The sequence below is a fragment of the Pristiophorus japonicus genome, chromosome 4, assembly GCF_044704955.1.
Source record: "Pristiophorus japonicus isolate sPriJap1 chromosome 4, sPriJap1.hap1, whole genome shotgun sequence".
NCBI lineage: Eukaryota > Metazoa > Chordata > Chondrichthyes > Pristiophoridae > Pristiophorus > Pristiophorus japonicus.
Genome location: NC_091980.1, coordinates 87,476,705 through 87,491,734, shown reverse-complemented (window position 1 = coordinate 87,491,734; position 15,030 = coordinate 87,476,705). Strand labels below are relative to the sequence as shown.

The 15,030-nt window shown below is 46.0% G+C and overlaps 1 protein-coding gene across 3 annotated transcripts in view; it reads right to left on the bottom strand.

Moving 5' to 3' along the window:
* The window catches only part of nsg2 (neuronal vesicle trafficking associated 2), a 105,731-nt gene that overhangs the window by 29,911 nt on the left and 60,790 nt on the right, over nucleotides 1-15,030 (bottom strand). The window lies entirely within an intron of this gene.

Here is a 15,030-nt window from a genome sequence, read left to right as displayed (position 1 = left end):
TTTGACTGTAATAAGGAATGGACAGAAAAGTTGTTCATCAATAGTTACATATAAAAGGAGTGGACATACTGTAAGATCACCTGTCAAATGCATCCTTTGGCATTAGAAAGGCTCAAAAGATGCCTCAACCCATTTGTAATTTTCTCTATGACTAACGGGGGAGGGGACGAAGAAGCAACAGCCAAAAGATAAAAAATAACCTATGTGCAGATATGAGAGTATAGCCCTGTTCAATGATTGTTAAAGTGGAGGCTATGCTGCTTAAAATCGTTGCAAGAGGGTGAGCCACTTTGCAACTCTATGGTACCATCCCTGTAGGTCAGCATTGCAGCATGTCTGCAAGGAGATTGAGTTAGATTGGAGGCCACCACTGTCCAGTACTGTCACTGGCTATGCCAGGCATATTCTGTGTGGTAGCTACAGGTCTCCTAGCTGCAAATGTCCCAGCTCTCCATCTGACTTTCTGCTGACCCAGATCCTGTGAAGGCAGTGGGGTAGAAACGAGGGCGCACCCTTTGTTTTTTGAAGTTTTTCTCCCCCGCAGCCCATGTGGCGGCGATGCCGTTAATTTTCGGCACTTTTAAGCTTTTTATCAGTCGAGGCGGGTGTTGTGGCAACTGCGGTACGGAAATGCCTATGCAGCGGGCCTGCCGCCCCGACCAGTCATCAGCATCGGGCCGACACGGCACAATACTTCTCCCCTTCAGTTAAAGAGGGCCGCTGCGAACTCTGCATATTTTTCACATAGGTTCACTGAGCCACCAGGGAGCGTTTCGACCGGGCCAGCGACCTAGCAGCCAAGAGAGGGTGCCAGGCTGCTTGTTGGCATACCCAGCCTGTTATATATGTAAACCTGTATATACCTTGTGTAGCCACCAGAGGGCTCATCCCCTGGAGTCCCAAGGGATCCCGCAATCCCTTGGGAGCACCTGTACTTAAGGAGGCCTCAAAGGCCAGAGAGACACTCTGGAGACCTGCAATAAAAGACTACGGTCACACTTTACTTTGAGCTCACAGTATCCAATCAGACTCTTTATTCATACATAACAACTGGCGACAAGATACAGATGATGAACTCAACGATGCAGAGAACAGTGGGCATCCTGGAGAAATTTTCGGAGGGAGATGATTGGGAAACCTTCGTGGAGCGACTCGACCAATACATTGTGGCCAACGAGCTGGAAGGAGAAGCGAACGCTGCCAAACGAAGGGCGATTCTCCTCACCGTCTGCAGGGCACCAATGTATGGCCTCATGAAAAATCTGTTTGCTCCAGCGAAACCCACAGAGAAATCATACGATGATTTGTGCAGACTGGTCCGGGAGCATCTGAACCCGAAGGAAAGCATTCTGATGGCGAGATACCGTTTCTACACCTACAAAAGGTCTGAAGGCCAGGAAGTGGCGAACTATGACATCGAGCTGAGACGCTTTGCATGACATTGCGAATTTGAAGGACATTTGGAGCACATGCTCAGAGACTTCTTCATACTAGGCATTGGCCATGAAGTGATACTTCGGAAACTTTTGACTGTAGAGACCCCAACCTTGAGTAAAGCCATAGCGATAGCCCAGGCGTTCATTGCCACCGGTGACAATACTAAGCAAATCTCTCAGCACACGAGTGCTGCTACAAGTACTGTGAACAAAGTGACATTGTTTTCAAATAGCAAAGCACATGCCTGCAGCTGCATGTCTGCAGATGTCTCAGAGTCCACCATCAAGGGTGATGAATGCAAGGCCATTAACACCTTGTTAGTGCTGCGAGGGGGATCATTGTTTCCATTCATGCTGCTTCAAGGGGTACGTTTGCAAGGGCTGTGGAACAATGGGAGACCTCTAATGTATGTACAGGCGAGCTGCGAACCCTTCTAATCCTGCAAACCACCTTGTTTCAGAGGAGGACAGATCCACGACGGATCATGATGAATCAGAGCCTCAGACCAAGGAGGCAGAGGTATAAGGGGTGCACACATTTACCACAAAATGCCCCCCGATAATGCTGAAGGTTGAATTAAATGGACTCCCGGTGTCAATGGAGCGGGACACGGGCGCGAGCCAGTCCATTATGAGCAAAAAGACTTTCGATAAATTGTGGTGCAGCAAGGCCTCAAGGCCGGTCCTGAGCCCCATTCGCACGAAACTGAGAACTTACACAAAGGAACTGATTCCCGTAATTGGCAGTGCTACTGTAAAGGTCTCCTATGATGGAGCGGTGCACAAGCTACAACTCTAGGTGGTACCGGGCGATGGTCCCACGCTGCTTGGCAGGAGCTGGCTGGGAAAGATACGCTAGAACTGGGATTACGTCCGAGCGCTCTCGTCCGCTGATGACACTTCGTGTGCCCAGGTCTTAAACAAGTTCCCTTTGCTGTTCGAACCAGGCATCGGGAAGTTCCAAGGTGCAAAAGTGCAGGTCCACCTAATTCTGGAGGCGCGACCCATCCATCACAAGGTGAGTGCAGTGCCGTACATGCTGAGAGAGGTTGGAGATCGAGCTGGACCAGCCGCAATGAGAGGGCATCATTTCGCCGATCTAATTCAACGAGTGGGCCAGTCCGATTGTTCCAGTCCTCAAGGGTGATGGCACCGTCAGAATCTGTGGTGATTACAAAGTAACGATCAATCGTTTCTCCCTGCAGGATCAATATCCACTACCAAAAGCTGACGACCTTTTTGTGATGCTGGCAGGAGCTGGATAAATCAGTGAAAGGCCTCACCTGCATCAACACGCATAAAGGTCTCTTCATTTACAACAGATGCCCGCTAGGGATTCGATCAGCTGTGGCGATATTCCAGAGAAGCATGGAAAGCTTACTGAAGTCGGTAACGCGTACCGTGGTCTTCCAGGATGACATCTTGGTTACAGGTCGGGACTCAGTCGAGCATCTGCACAACCTGGAGCAGGTTCTTAGTCGGCTCAGGTTAAAACGCTCGAAGTACGTTTTCCTGGCACCCGAAGTGGAGTTCCTGGGGAGGAGAATCACGGCGGACAGCATCAGGCCCACCAATTCGAAGACTGAGGCGATCGAGAACGCACCGAGGCCACTAAACGTGACGGAGCTGCGGTCGTTTCTAGGACTCCTGAACTACTTTGGTAACTTCTTACCGTGTTTCACCACACTGTTAGAACCACTGCACATCTTACTGCGTAAAGGAGACGAATGGGTATGGGGCAAAAGCCAAGAAAATGCCTTTGTAAAAACGAGAAAATTGTTGTGCTCAAACAACTTGCTTGTGTTGTATGATCCATGTAAGCGTTTGGTTCTAACATGTGATGCATCATCGAACGGGGTCGGATGTGTATTGCAACAAGCTAATGAATCTGGGAAATTGCAACCGGTTGCTTATGCATGCAGAAGTCTGTCTAAGGCTGAGAGAACCTACAGCATGATTGAAAAAGAAGCGTTAGCATGTGTTTATGGGGTAAAGAAAATGTATCAATATTTGTTTGGGCTCAAATTTGAATTGGAAACTGACCATAAGCCATTGATATCGCTTTTTTCCAAAAGTAAGGGGATTAAATATGAATGCATCGACCCGCATCCAGAGATGGGCGCTCACGTTATCCGCATACAGCTACGCCATCTGCCACAGGCCAGGCACAGAAAACTGTGCCGATACTCTCTGTAGGCTTCCATTGCCCACCACGGGGGTGGAAATGGCACAGCCTGCAGATTTAGTCATGGTAATGGAAGCATTCGAGAGTGAGCAATCACCCGTCACAGCCCGACAGATTAGAACCTGGACGAGCCAGGATCCCTTACTGTCCCGAGTAAAAAATTGTGTGCTTCATGGGATCTGGTCCAGTGTCCCAGTGGAAATGCAGGAAGCGATAAAGCCGTAACAGCGGCGCAGAGATGAAATGTCTATACAGGCAGACTGCCTTCTGTGGGGCAATCAGGTAGTGGTCCCCAAGAAGGGCAGAGACACCTTCATCAGTGATCTCCACAGTACCCGCCCAGGCATTGTAATGATGAAAGCGATAGCCAAATCCCACCTGTGGTGGCCCTGTATCGATGCGGACTTAAGAGTCCTGCGTGCACAAATGTAACACATGCTCACAGTTAAGCAATGCACCCAGGGAGGCACCACTAAGTTTATGGTCTTGGCTCTTCAAACCGTGGCCCAGGGTCCATGTCGACTATGCAGGCCCATTTTTGGGTATGATGTTCCTAGTGGTTGTAGATGCGTTCTCCAAATGGATTGAATGTGAGATAATGTTGGCAACCACGTCCGCTGCCGCTACTGAAAGCCTGCGGGTCATGTTTGCCATGCACGGCCTGCTGAAGTCCTTGTGAGTGACAACGGGTCATGTTTCACCAGTGCCGAGTTCAAAGAGTTCATGACCCGTAATGAGATCAAACATGTTGTATCTGCCCCATTCAAACCAGCATCAAATGGTCAGGCAGAGAGAGCAGTGCAAACCAACAAGCAGAGCTTGAGGAGGGTAACTGAAGGCTCACTACAGATACACCTATCCCAAGTCCCGCTTAGCTACCGCACGAGACCCCACTCGCTCACTGGGATTCCACCCACTGAACTGCTCATGAAAAGGGCACTTAAGACAAGGCTCGCATTAGGCCGCCCTGATCTACATGAACAGGTAAAGAACAGGCGGCTTCAACAAAGTACATATCATGATAGCGCAAATGTGTCACGCGAGATTGAAATCAATGATCCTGTATTTGTGTTGAACTATGGACAAGATCCCAAGTGGCTTCCCGGCACTATTGTGGCCAAAGAGGGATGTTTCGGGTCAAACTTTCAAATGGACTCATTCACCTGAAACACTTGGACCAAATCAAACTCAGATTCACGAACTATCCAGAGCAACCCACATTGGACCCTACCTTCTTTGATCCCCAACATACGCACCACTGGCAACCGACACCGTGGTTGATCACGAAGCAGAACCCATCACCCGTAGCAGCCCAGCAGGACTCACCACATCAGGCAGCCCAGCAAGGCCTGCTGCACAGCAGCCCAGCGAGGGCCCAGCAAACGATTCACCAAAACCAACATTTGCACCGAGACGATCAACCAGGGAAAGAAAGGCCTCAGATCGACTCACCTTGTAAATAGTTACACTATTGACTTTGCGGGGGAATGTTGTTATATATGCAAACCTGTATATACCTTGTGTAGCCACCAGAGGGCTCAACCCCTGGCATCCCAAGGGATCCCACAATCCCTTGGGAGCAACTGTACTTAAGGAGGCCTCACAGGTCGGAGAGGCACTCTGCAGACCTGCAATAAAAGACTATATTCACACTTTACTTTGAGTTCACAGTATCCAGTCAGACTCTTTATTCATACATAACACGGCCGAACCCAGGGGCATAATTGTCGACCCGACCTGGCAGTCGGCTGACAATAAAAGATAAAATGGCATCACTGGCAGTGCCACCTCCCCTTTAAGGGCGGCTGCACCTCCGACCATCAAGGAGTGCACCGACACAAAAATCTGTCGGGGCACCAGCCGGTGGCGGCGCCACTCCCGCGGGGCAATTCTACAAAAGGGTAATTTCCCGCGGGGAAATTTTGGGAAGGTGTGGTCGCCGGTTGGTAAGGGGTCGGCATGTGCACGCCGCATGGGAAAATGGGTGGAGTGATCCAGGACACCTCTGACCCTGAGGAGACTCGCCGGCCATTCCGCGCTGTGCTGTGGCCGCCACTTTCTGGTGACCAGAAGCCTTATCGGAAAGGGCAATTTCATCCCTAGTACCTCATGGTCACTGCCAGATACATGCAAACAGCCTTGTAACATGATTTGGTGGCGTCAGACAATCTGCCTATACTGGCCAGTGATCACCCGAGCATGCATACTTTCTTTCATAATCCAACTCCAGGGACTTAAGCACAACATCTAGGCTGACCAGTGCAGTACTGAGGGAGTGCAGCACTGTCCGAGACCTTGTCTGCCTCCTCAGGTGAACATAAAAGATCTCACAGCACTATTTGAAGAAAAGCAGGGGCGTTCTCCTCAAAGTCCTGGTCAATATTTATCCCTCAACCAACACCTAAAAACAGATTATCTGGTCATTATCACATTGCTATTTGTGAGAGCTTGCTGTGTTCTAATTGGTTACTTTATTTCCTACATTACAACAGTGACTACACTTCATATAAATATGTAATTGGCTGTAAAGCACTTTGGGATATCCTAAGGTTGTGAAACACCATGCATAAATGCACATCTTTCTTGCATTTTCTGTTCCTGCTTGGTGCCACTTTTTAAGCAAAATTTCCATGCACATACCTGTTCAAAAACTGGACAACCAACTAATTATTGGACTACCCCAAAACTCACCCTCTAGTAGCTTGCAATTGTAACAAGTATACTGAGACTTGCACACACTTTATGTGTGATAACATGTGCATATGTTTTGATAACTATAAGCACCCCATGTATTGCTTCCCATACAATTCAACAGAAATATTAAGCTCCTCTTGCAGTCGCTGTATCAGTTCTGCTATAATGTGTTATTATTTTCTTATCCTCCTTTCTAATTCATCCAAATCAACAAAGTGGAAGCTAGGACTCTACTCTATTGATCTTTTCAGTAACAGCATATTGATCTGATTTTGAATTATCACTCATAGTTTTCACTGTATGGTAGGATATACTGTTATGGTGGAATATCTCGTCACTATTTAAAGCTCATCAGAAGATGGTAAGCAGAAGTATCGACATTTTATATTTTTTTTGCTGGCACAGTTCTAATATTTTCTGATGCTATTCATGACTGCTTTTTTATTGTGACACTCTTTGAAAAGGAAGTATTTGCAATGCTCTCCTAATAAATAACATAATCCAAATTTACACAGAACTGTACAAGGACTACCTTAAAAATAAATGACTTATTTAATAATGATTGTGCTGAAAATCAGTCCAGCTGCATACTTTTCTGAGGAATACTATTGTCACTGTATAATTATCACCTTTTTTTATTTGCAAAAATAAAAAGCAGCATCAACAGGATGGCCGTGTATCAGGAAGGTTGGCAACAGAAATAGCAGTCAGAAAAGAATAGAGATAAATTAAGAGTAAAAATTAATTGCTGCTCAAGGGGCCCGAAATTCATCGACATACCTCCCACTACCGCCCGCTTACCGCCCAAAAATGCAATATTGGTGAAAAAACACCTACATACCGCCAACATACCGTCCGGCGGAAAATTCATCAGTGACATACCGCCGGGCGGTATGCACACCACCCGCCCATGCAGACTGTTGACATACTGCCCAAAAGTGCAAAATTCATGACATACCGCCAAAATACTGCCGGAACTGCAAACCGTCCTGGAGAAGGTGCTTTTAAGTGATTCTTAAGTGGCCGGTATGTACAAAGGGCTGACAGGTTTGTTTGATATTACACACATCTTTATAGTTCTCCACAGTTTGATGTATTTTTAAATGGATTGTAGTATTTTCTGGTGTTAGGCAGGAATATAAATGGTCTAAGAAAGCCTTATTTACACCTTTATTAATGAACTATAATAAAAAATTGTATTAGTCTCCCTCACCCCCAGTCTATCCCACACCCCAGTCTCTCTCACACCTCAGTCTCTCTCTCACCCCCAACCCAGTCTCTCCCCCCCGCCCCAGTCTCTGTCCTCCCCCACACCCCACCCCCCACAGCGATCCCTTCCCCTCACAGTGATCTCTTCCCCCCCACAGCGATCTCTTCCCTCACAGAGATCGCTCCCCGACCTCCCCCCCACAGCGATCTTTCCTCTCACCACCACCCCCCCCCCCCCCCACAGCGATCTCTTCCCCCCACACAGCGATCTCAGGCCACCCCACAGTGACCTCTCCCCCCGCCACTCCCCCCACCCCACAGCGATCTCTTCCCTCTCCCCCCCCACCTCCCCGCCCCCCGCCACAGCGATCTCTTCCCCCCCCACACACAATGATCTCAAGCCAGTAGTCTCTGGCTTCCTGTCGGTGCCTCTCGGAGGGGCGCATGCACACAACTCAGGAGCCGAAGATTCTCCTCTGCCACACACCATCCTCCGCAAACGTCCGTTACACTCCGCTCCGCTTACTGCTGAGAAAAGTGGAATGAAATTCCTGCCCACTTGGCCCCAGTATACCGGGTGGTAAAAAAATGACCCACCACCCGGGGACCACCGGAAAATGGGCAGAACTTGTGTTTCACTAATTTCGGCCCCCATGAAATTAACCAGTGAGTTGCTGATCAGGTAGGTGCTAGGTTTAATCCCCAATCTGTGCTGAAGTAGCTCATCTCAAAGTGCTACAAATGGCTTCAGTGACCCTGGGGTAGGGAAAGAAAATCAGCCAGGTTTCCCACTATTCAGCAATATCTGCTGAGAGAACATATGTGTGAATTTGGGATGAGGAGAGGATTAAACTTGGCTAGAATGTCTGCAGTGCTCAAATGGTCCACTGATATTTACTGTCAAGACTTGCACAAGAATAGTCTTTTGAGAGCAGTACCAGAGGGTAAGCAGTGCGCAGATATGAGAAAATAAATACCATTATCCAATACCACAGAATGGTGATCTGTTAAAAATAACATTATTTTCCTCTTTCTTCAGCCACCTGTGTGCATTAAATATCTTGTTCGATCTCACAATTTTCTATTTATCTGCTGATTTCTGTGACTGCCCACATACAATCTATTCAATAGATTATAGCCTCCATTTAGTAACAGTTGCTTTTGTTCAACCAGATTTTTAGTTTGTCATCAACATAGTAAATGTTTTCAATAGTGCTCAAAACAAAACTTGTTTTTAAAGTATAACCTGGAGTTGGACCACAAGGAGAGGCATGGGAGTAAATTGGGTGCATTTGCGCCTCCCGTTAGCGTCTCCTACAGGCCAGAGGAGGCATGGAGCAGGCGGCCAGCCATTACAGGGACAATGATTAAGGGAGGTGGTTGAGGTAAGTAAAAAAAACCTTACATTTCTTGTTTTTCTCCCGGGTTCCTGCTCACGATCGTTCAGCCCGACGGTCTGCTTGAGTGCCAGACTGATCGCGCGGGTTCGCCGCTCCCTTGGGGGTCCAGGTAAGTCCCCTTCATACTGCAAAGCCTGCAGCGATGGCCCTTCCCTTTAAGGGGGCGCTAACAGGAGAGGCAAATGCACCCAATTTCTCCACCTCTATGAATAGAGTCACGTGTAAAGAATGGTCAACTGAGATATTGGAAGCAGTAGATTTGATCCGTGCTAGTGACCATTTGAAACTTCTAGCTTGAAAATAATACTACAATTAGTGCTGTGCAAAATATAAGCACTGAGAAATTGTGCAGTAAATGCCCATGAAAAGTGTAAGTCCTGGAAAATAGTACATTGAGCACTATGAAAACAATAATTGAAATAGTGCTATAAATGTAATTCAAAGGATAGCAATGAGCCACATGCAAAGGGTAAGTAAGTGGAGGTTTCAGCAAGTGAGTCACAGTTCATGATTGAGAAGCAGCAAGTGATGCTGGCAGATGAGGAGCAGGCACTTGTTCCTGGAGAGACATCACAATTCTGCTGAAGTGTCTTCGAATTCTGAGCTCACAGTGTCTACTTATAAATGGAGCAGTCACTTGAGTCTGTTCAAAATACAAGGCTGGACTGGGAGTGTGGAGGAGTCCACGAGACAGCCTTGTGCAGTCATAGATGAATGTCTGTCTGCACTGCAGTCTACCAAGGATAATGCGACAACTCCAAGGGCATCTGCTGCACAATCTTCAGTAGCACAGGTCCTAAATCCAGTGGCATCATCTCTCGCAAATAATCAGACTGCTACTAAACAGGCCTTGGACTCCAATCTACAAAAGGCTCTCTTGTTTATTTTCAGATTGGATTGAGAGAAATTTGAAGCAGGAAGTCACAGGCCTTGTTTTTGCCCAGAGATTTATTCCTAGACAGATTTGCGGAGTTGCAGTGGGAGTGCCAGCAACATTTGCATAGCTGGAATTGGCACAGGTGAAACTGCAGTATCTCAGGGTGATGTCATATCCGGCCGATAAGCATCCATGTGTATATGACAGCAGATGTGCCAGAAATCAGGCCAACCAGGGGACCAGCAGACATTACTGAATCAGTTGAAGGGAGAACCAGTGGATGTGGTGTATTGGACTTTTAAAAGGCTTTAAAAGGCTTTTGACAAGGTCCCACACAAGAGATTAGTGTGCAAAATTAAGGCACATGGTATTGAGGGTAATGTATTGACGTGAATAGAGAACTGGTTGGCAGACAGGAAGCAAAGAGTGGGAATAAACGGGTCCTTTTCAGAATGGCAAGCAGTGACTAGTGGGGCGCCGCAGGGTTCAGTGCTGGGACCCCAGCTATTTACAGTATACATTAATGATTTAGACAAAGGAATTGAATATAATATCTCCAAGTTTGCAGATGACATTAAGCTGGGTGGCAGTGTGAGCTGTGAGGAGGATGCTAGGAGGCTGCAGAGGGACTTAGACAGGTTAGGTGAATGGGCAAATGCATGGCAGATGCAGTATAATGTGGATAAATGTGAAGTTATCCACTTTGGTGGCAAAAACAGGAAGGCAGATTATTATCTGAATGGTGACAGATTAGTAAAAGGGGAGGTGCAACGAGACCTGGGTGTCATGGTACATCAGTCATTGAAGGTAGGCTTGCAGGTGCAGCAGGCAGTAAAGAAAGCAAATGGCATGCTGGCCTTCATAGCGAGGGGATTTGAGTATAGGAGCAGGGAGGTCTTACTGCAGTTGTACATGGCCTTGGTGAGGTCACACCTTGAGCATTGTGTGCCGTTTTGGTCTCCTAATCTGAGGAAGGACATCCTTGCTATTGAGGGAGTGCAGCGAATGTTCAACAGACTGATTCCTGGGATGGCAGGACTGACATGTGAAGAAAGACTGGATCGACTAGGCTTATATTCACTGGAATTTAGAAGAATGAGAGGGGATCTCATCGAAACATATACAATTCTGATGGGATTGGACAGGTTAGTTCAGGAAGAATGTTCCCGATGTTGGGGAAATCTAGACCAGGGGTCACAGTCTAAGGATAAGGGGTAAGCCATTTAGGACGAGATGAGGAGAAACTTCTTCACTCAGAGAATTGTGAACCTGTGAAATTCTCTATCACAGAAAGTTATTGAGGCCAGTTTGTTAGATATATTCAAAAGGGAGTTAGATGTGGCCCTTACAGCTAAAGGGATCAAGGAGTATGGAGAGAAAGCAGAAATAGGGTACTGAAGTTGCATGAACAGCCATGATCATATTGAATGGTGGTGCAGGCTCGAAGGGCCAAATGGCCTACTCCTGCTCCTATTTTCTATGTTTCTATTTCATCAACCAGCACATGTTGGTACAGGCCTGTCTGAATGACAACCTGCTGTCACTGAAATCCTGAAGTCACATGTAATTCTTGTAGAGGTGAAGTGCGCAGAAGTTATAAGTTAGGGATTGGGGTGCACTGAATATGCTAGCAATATGGGAAAAGGGGGCAGCATCCCTGACACATCATACAGAGTAGGGCAATAAATTAGTTGCACTGAATTTGAACTTTATCCAGATATTTTGTGATTGTACACAATAAGAGCTACATCCCTGTGAACAGGAGGTTTCTTTAAAGAATAAAAATAACTTGCATTTATACTGCAGGACACCCTAAATCATAAGAAATGTGGAAGCCAATTTGCACACAAACAGCAATGGATAAATTGCCAGATAATCTGTGTCAGTGATGTTAGTTGAGGGATAAATATTGGCCAGGGAGAACTCCCTTGCTCTTCTTCGAAATAGTGTCAACCGATCTTTTACACCTACCTAAGAGGGCAGATGGGGCCTCGGTTTAACGTCTCCTCTGAAAAACACTTCTGACAGTGCAGCACTCCCCCACTACTGCACTGAATTATCAGCCTTGATTATGTGTTCAAGTCTCTGGAGTGAAGCTTCAACCCACGACCTTCCGAGTCAGAGGCAAGAATGCTGTCACTGAGCCAAGACTGATTCCTAAAAGGCCAGCTCAGGCACTTCGCTAAATATATCTTGAGTAAGCACCTGGAGCAAGAATCTTTCTGGCTGGACTGCTACTTCAGAAGCTAATGCCTAGTGGTCAGCGTTTACCTCTTGCTTGGATTTGATTCCTCGTCCTCTTCCAAGGTTTGCATAACAAACTTATGCAGCTTGCAACAATGATCTTGGAGACAGATGGGGAGGCCAATATTGCTAGGCTACCCCAAATCCATCCAGGAATCTGAAGCGCTGCAAGTGATATATTCAATAATCATCCTAGTGGTTGCATTGACCTTACTGTATCTGCACTTCACATCTATCTATGGCTTCCATAAGGGTGTCACTGAAGACCTTTGGTCTCTGAGGAGTCTCTTTTCATCATCATAAGCCTGGTACAGATGATTTACTCAAAATGATGCAGTACTGGTGGTCAAAGATCTGCTGTACATTGATGAAGTAGAACCCCCTTTTATTAGGAACATAGGAGCTTGTTCCGCCAGACAATGAGATCATGGCTGATCAACAACCTAACTCCATATACCCGCCTTTGCCCCATATCCCTTAATACCTTTGGTTAACAAAAATCTATCAATCTCAGATTTAAAATTAACAATTGACCTAGCATCAATTGCTGTTTGCAGAATAGAGTTCCAAACTTCTACTATTCTTTGTGCATAGAAGTGTTTCCTAATTTCACTCCTGAAAGGCCTGGCTCTAATTTTAGACTATGACCCCCCTAGTCCTAGAATTCCCAACCAGCGGAATCAGTTTATCTCTATTTACCCTATCTGTTCCTCTTGATATCTGGAAAACTTCAATCAGACATAACATTCTAAATTCCAGGGAATACAACCCTAGTTTGTGTAATCTCTCCTCATAATGTCAGCCTTGGAGTCTGGGTATCATTCTGGTACCTCTATGCTGCTCTCCCTCCAACGCCAATATATCCTTCCACGGTGTGGTGCCTAGAACTGCTCACAGTACACCAGGTGTGGTCTAACCAGGATTTTGTATAGCTACAGCATAACTTCAACCCCCTTGTATTCTAGTCTGTACCTGTTCATGACATTCTAATGATCTATGTACCTGGACCCCCAAGTCTCTTTGGAACTCCACTATTTTTAGCTTTTCACCATTTAGAAAGTGGATGGCCTTATATTTGCCTATACTGAAATCCATTTGCTACAGTTTTGCCCATTCACAATCTATCAGTATCTTTTTGTAATGTTATGCTTTCATCTTCACTGCCTACAATGCCGCCTATCTTGTGTCATCGTCAAACTTGGATACATAGCGTTTTATCACATCATCTAAGTCGTTAATAAATAAAGTGAATTGTTGAGGCCCCAAAACAGATCCCTGTGGGACACCACTAGTCACATCCTGCCAATTAGAGTACCTGCTTATTATCCCGACTCTTTGGGGCCGAAATTCGATAATGCCCCATTTGGGGTCGGTACCTAAAGCGAGTCAGAACTTCCTGTGGCCGGTGCAGAAGTCCCGCACGGGCCGCAAAATTGGAGTTACTGCTCCAGAGAATGTGATTCACAATTTCACTCTTTAGTGTCATTATTTTCTTTATTACTGTTATTTTGCTTACATTAATTTTGTTGCGTCCTTGACCCTGATTCAATATTAGTTTCCTTGGGATTTCCGGCATGCTTCCGCCACTGTAAATACTGACACAAAGTAATTATTCAACATGTCCAGCTTTTGCTTATTATCAGTGACAATATCATCGTTATCAGTTTTCAAAAGACCAACATTATTCCTGACCACCCTCTTCTTCCTACTATAATTGTAAAAAAAATATATTTTGATTTTGATATCCTTTGAAAGTTTCTTTCCATTCCTTTTTATAGCTCTTATTATCTGTTTTGTCACCCTTTGCTGTTCTTTATATATTTCTCATTCGCAGCAGTTTATTTCTTAATCCTGATATGTAAGATTCTGCCTCACCTGCAACACCCATTTCATATAGTCAGAAATGGGCGATAATCCTGGAAGTAATGAGTTCGACAAAGCTAAAGCGTGACACAAGTTCTATATTACAGCAAGCTCAACAGTGTAATAGCCATTTCAGAACAGATATTGTGGTTAATGTCAGACTCCCAAAGTTGCTCGCACATAATGCTCAATTTCCATCCAGTGTAATTCTTTATGTTGCCAGCAATTTCTAGGCTATGAAGATTGTTACTTGGGCAAACTACTAGAGTGATGGAAGCACCCATAAAACCCTGGTAGGGATTACCTTCTTCTGACTGGAATTCCAGTGGGACAGGACTTCCACCTGTCCCTCCAAATCCACTCGAACCTCAATTAATTTCCCTTGGTTGGAACTCCCTCGAGACGCAAGGTGGACTCCCAGCAGGATTCACAGTGCCAAATGCCAAATATCGACAGTGCTGCAGCACGGACCTTAACTGGGCAGAAGAGCCCTGACGATTACACCAGCTGCCCCAATGAAGGCCAATCATAGAATCATACAGCACAAAAGGAAACCATTCAGCCCATTATGACTGCTGGCTCTTTGAAAGGCTTTCAATGGGAAAGTGTTGCAGCCGAGTGTGGCAGGACAGGAGGCTGCTACAAAGCCCTCTCCCTCTATGAGGGGACATCAAGATCATTATCGTCACCTCCCGGGGCCTACAGCCACTTTCACCCAGTCTGCCCCACAAAACAACTGTAAGTGGGGCAGACAGGAAGGAAATTCTCTGGGGTCCCAGGCCCTGCCCCCCACTCCCCTCCACTATCTACATGTGGTGTGCAGGATCGCAGCAGTGAATCCCAGCCCATGAGTTACCACTTTCAAAAGGAAAAACAATTGAAAAATAAAGCGTCTCTTTCCATCAAATCATTAAAACTCTTGTCCTCTGAGAACTCAATAATCCACTAAGAATATATATATATATTTTAATTTATTTGGTGCCCTTGCATTGTAATAGGGGTCTGCTGTATCAAAGCCTCACATTAACTTTGGTCAATTATTGAAAGAAAAATTAAAGAACTCTAGCACTAAGATAGATGACTAACTAGTCTCTCTCAATTGGACTACTCCCTCTGTACTGC